Raw genomic sequence first — 5,425 nt, forward strand, 5'->3', positions numbered from 1 at the left:
AAATATCCTGAAAAATAATAATAAAATAATCAAAATATCTTCGAATAAAATAATCAAAAAAATCAATTGGACGTTTTTCTTTGGAAGTTTCCTTGAATGAATTGACTAATAACCAAAGTGAAACTAAGGCTAAAATCAACTCACATATCAAGTTTTGTCCACAAAAAAAAAAAAAAAACTGTTTTAAGGTCCAACGCCTTAAACGGTCCTCTTTGCTTTTATCGGTTAACATGGACCGTTCAAAAGCATAAAATCAACACATCACTTTACTGTCTTTTGCGAGAACTACGTAGGTCTGATTTCCTCTTCGATGGAGGATACGTAGGAGCAAAAGCCCCGCTTTTGTCGACCTCGTGAGATGGTTAGAGGTCCAACGCCTTAGCTTTCTCACCAAGTAAAATGGATCATTTTAAGGTCCAACGCCTTAAATGACCCCCTTCCAAGTAAAAAGAATCACTTGATTGGCCCCTTTTCAAAGAACTACGTAGGTATGATTTCCTTATCACAATTGAGGAATACGTAGGAGCAAGGGAAATACCCTTGTCGACCACAAAAAGATAAAAAATACAAAAAGGCATAAAAAGACATAAAAACGTAAAAAAGGGAAAATAAAACAATTTGAAGTCATATTTTGCACACTCGATTAAAGGCTGCCGTCCTTTGTGACGGACGTGTGGGGTGCTAATACCTTCCCCATACGTAAATACAACACCCGAACCTTTTATTTAAAATTCGTAGACCACGTCTTTTCCGGTTTTTCCGACGTTTTCCTCAAATAAACGTTGGTGGCGACTCCACGTGTATTCCTTTCTTTGAACACGCACCCGCGAGTCACGCATCGCCCTCCCGCCGAAGGGTAGGTTGCGACAACTATTGATATACATTAGAATTAATCTATAAATTTTGGGCATGTCTAAAAATTAAAATTTTAAATACCTGTACTTTAATTATCATTAAAATTAATCTATAAATTTATTTTACACATTTTTTATAAAATTAATATTCTTTTAAAAAATGATCAGACAACTTTTAGCATAATATGGGATTTTAAGTAAAAAAATAATAAAAATTGACATATTAAATAAAAAATTATGAATATTGGTAGGCGTAAACAATTGTATTATTGAAATAATGAATTCTGCATGCTTACCAATTACACGAGGAGGCACCTATGCAAATGGAGTTTTTTGAAGTTAGTACCATTGTTTCATGATTTATGGAAATAGAATGTTAATTCTAACATTTACCAAGAAAATGCAGGCCCAAATCCTGCAACCAGCAAACTTCAGTTCCTTGGAGATCACTAATCATATATATCTTGTAAAAACAAATTAAAGCAAGAAAATGCAGGTCAAAAGCAGTACAGCTTCAGAAATTTCATAACCAATGTAATTCATATATCGGTACAAGAAAAATGAATGGCATTGATAGAATAAAACTATGTGAAGAGACATTAATATTACTACTTAAAATTATGTGAATTAAATTAACCTTATCAGAATCATTGCAGTGAAGTGAAGACGTTGAAATTAATTGCATTACAACCCTTACCTTTTTAGGTGCCTTGTGGACAAAATTAACTTGCTGCTTCACATCACCAACCTATCATAGACAAGATACAGTAAGTAATCCAATTACCCAGTCTAAAAATAAATGGAAAGCCATCAATAGTAAATACACATTTAAATTCTCAGTTCATGGTTTCAAGTACTTCCATGCTACCAGCCAAACATGGGGGCAAATTTACTTCTAATAACCTATAATCTATAATCCATTAAATTGTTACGATCTTGTAGTTTCTGAAACCTGAGGACAATGGAATAGTTGAGTTGTAGATATACAAGAAAAAACAGTTTTCTCGGCATCCAAGGATTAGAAAACTAGATACAACCATAAAACATCATAGCACCAAAGAGAAAAAGTAGGGAATAAATGCAGTAATACTCCGGCAATCCTACTTAATAACAATTCACGATTTCATAAAGAACAGAGTAACCATCCAAGATTTAAATCAATGCACCATGCGGAGCAAACAAATATCCTATGGTAGAATGCAGTTACATGATTCAATTCAAAAAATGTTTGCCAACTAATCAAGCGTTGCAAGACTGTTTGATTTTCACTAATAATTCATGCCTTGAACCATGACAAAGGACAAGTTTCTCCGATAATCACCTTGAGCTAACAATTGGATGGGGCTGATTTTGCTTAGCCAACAGACTAGCAGTAGGTTTCATTAGTGTTGAACCCTTCATCACAGCAGATTTAACCTTAGAATTCAAATTGCCGCCAATTGTCTTACTGCTAAAGGTCATTCCTGAAAAGACATAATTACATATCAAGCTTAGGAAAAATAAGGTTTAGACAGAAGGTAAAAGGAAAAATACACAAAGAAAAATGCAAAAACATAATGTTATAAGTAATAGAAGCAAACTACAATGAGTTATAAATTACGAAAAATACTATAGTTCAGAACAAAAATGCTGCGGCACAAGAGATTAAATTCAACATACATTAGGTTCACTATTCAAACAACAATATGAGTGCCTCAGACTATATAGATAGGGTTTAAAGAGAAATTTTTATGAAGTCAAAGTTGAGCTGTGCAATTAATTAGTTGATGTGTGGGGAAGGATCACATGATGTATAAGCAAAAAATTTCATTAAAGACTATCCCTCCTTACTCAGCAGTCAACATCATCTATAATCACACTATCTATAAGATTGGTTACCTGAGGTTACGTGTAACAATTGCTTATTAACATCCCGCGGAACACCAGTCAGCAAGGCAGAAATGTTCCCACTCCCACCCCCTCCTTTTGAACCTGCCAAGTCAAAAGCATCAGTAAAGTAAGCCACGAGCCATGACCCTTCCAACATAACACATAATAGAAAATCAGAGTAAACTCTCATTCTAGTTCGAGATTGCAAGTGTAGGTCATTTTAGTTCTTTACAAAATTCTCATATTAATCCCCTAATTTTTAGCATAAAAAATTAGATTAAAGTAAATGATGTTTTGTAAAATCAGGATTATGATGAGCCTAAATCTAAGGATTGAGTTTAGACTGTGTGTTTAGTAGTGCGAGAGTAAAATCAATACAACAGGGGAAGAAGATTGCATACCGTCATGGTGAAAAACAGGGCGAGAAAATCCAATCCCGGATAGAACATTAGAATTGGCAGCGCGAACAGTGGTTGCGCATTCCCTAATGCCGTCCTCTCTCGCCACTGACTTCGCCACAAAAGCTGAAACCAAAAAAAGAAAGAAAGAAAACACAGTGATTACAAAACAATGAACATTTATGGAAAAGAAGGAAAGAATAGAAGAAAAAGAGGGTTGAATAGACGAGAAGGAGGATAAATGAGGTGCTTCTTGCCGCTGTGCTGGCCGTCTTCTTGCTCGAACACAATGCTCCAAAGCCGCCTGGCGCGACGTTCCTTGGTGGAGATGTTCTTGTCGGAGGCGGAGCGGGGGATGGCAAGGATCGTCTCATCGTGGTTGGGATCGGGGCGGGGGAAGTCATCCAGGTAGGTGAAGGGCTCCGGCCTTAGAGCCCGGAGGATGACGACGGCGGAGTGGGTAAGTGGCTGCGGAACCTCACTTGCTCGCTCACTCACTTCACTAGCGTAAGCTAGGGCAAAAGAATGTCAAGCGACTAAGTGTTTAAAAGTAAGGCCAGAGTATGAGACGCAATTAAACTAAGATAGGCTTACGCAATAGCCGTCGTTGGTTTATTAATCTTAATTACAAAATTGCCACTACCTTACATTCTAAGACGGTTCTTTCTAACCGCCTTAGAATGTGCGATGTAAAAAATATTATTTCTTCTCCAAATTACAAAATTGCCACCGCCTCCTATTCTAAGACGGTCCTTTAGAACCGTCTTAGAAACAGCGTTGTAGATAATAGTTTTTCTAGTAGTGACATTTGAAGTTTCCTACCACTTTTAGGCGAGCCAAAACGATATTTTTCTATATATATGTTAAACATTGTTTCTACATTATGTTGTTTTTAAATACTACTTTTCTCCTATTTTTCTCATAAAGTATTATTATTTTCTTCAATGATAATATAATACACGATGAATATTTAAAGAATACTGACTTTTTATTTCCAGCCATCATTTGAGTCTTCAAAGTTTTACTTTTCAATTATACTCTAATTTGTGTTATGAAATTTACTAGATTTGTTGAAACCTAAGCCATGTTTAGGCTGAAGTTGGAGAGGCACTATACCCATGGTATTTCTCTCATAAATTCTATGAATATGATTTTTTTCAACATCAATTTCGTCCTTATGTTTCTATAATAACAGTCTGAAAATGAGCATATTACTATTATTATTGAAAGAAAAATGGCTTTCTTTTGTTGTTTGCATCTATGATTTTAGCCTTTAGATTAAGTAGTTTCATTCTTCATTTCCTTAAGGTGTGCATAGGTCCTATTTTTGACTTCATAGTTTTGTAAAAGAAAAGGTTCAAATTTTACTTATATATTAAGATCTACTACTTAATTATTTATATGCTACTATTTGAGTATTTTAATTTTGTATTAGTTGTTCAATGAAACTAATAATATTTAATTGACCTAATTGTGTTAAACTTCAACATGCTCGTGTATATTTCATTATCAATCAAATGTACAAATAAGGTAGAAAAAACAGTAGTGAACTATTAGACAATGTGATTTTTTATTCTTATAAATTTAGAGTTAAAAGTATAAAAAATACTCATAAAGTGTCATAAATATAAAACAATTGTAGCTATTAATTAAATATTTTTCCTTTCTGAATTCATTCAGAATGAGAAAAAATTACTAAAAAAAAAAGAATGAAAAATTCAATAATAACATAAAAAGTAGCATGTACACATATAAATAATAATTCGTATAGATAAGTAAGAATTATAATAATAACTTATGAGATATAAAATATAAAACATACAATAATTCCTATACATAAATAACCTTAAAAAGTAAAAAATAAATAATAATAATAATAATAATAATAATAATAATAATAATAATAATTTATGTCATGATGAGATTAACCAATTACAAATTGAAATAATATAATTAAAAATAATAGTTATGAAAGTATAAAAAAACATAAAATTTCGAAAATTTTAAAATAAGTTTTAATTTTATTATAAATACATTTAAATTGATTAATTATAAACACAAAAAATAATTAGACGATAAAGAATATCCGTAATATAAAATGAACACTCAAACATAATATTCAAATTTATTCAATCTACTTTTGAATTTAACATACTACTATAAATTAAAAATAAAAAATTATTTATTTACATTATAAAATTAAAATAAAATATATTAAAATATATAATTTAAACAAATTCGTACAAACACAAGTTTAAAATCTAGTGTATAAGTAAGATTCACTTCAAAACTTTTATAACCATT

The 5,425-nt window shown here is 32.0% G+C and overlaps 1 long non-coding RNA gene across 1 annotated transcript; it reads right to left on the bottom strand.

Moving 5' to 3' along the window:
* Nucleotides 1-1,787: 1,787 nt before the first annotated feature.
* Nucleotides 1,788-2,778, bottom strand: LOC102665983 (uncharacterized). The gene is made up of 3 exons (XR_005890448.1): nucleotides 2,733-2,778; nucleotides 2,176-2,317; nucleotides 1,788-1,806 (listed from the first exon to the last, which is right to left on the bottom strand). It is a non-coding gene; the product is annotated as an uncharacterized lncRNA (long non-coding RNA).
* Nucleotides 2,779-5,425: the final 2,647 nt, after the last annotated feature.

Source organism: Glycine max, chromosome 20, assembly GCF_000004515.6.
Source record: "Glycine max cultivar Williams 82 chromosome 20, Glycine_max_v4.0, whole genome shotgun sequence".
Classification (NCBI taxonomy): Eukaryota; Viridiplantae; Streptophyta; class Magnoliopsida; order Fabales; family Fabaceae; genus Glycine; species Glycine max.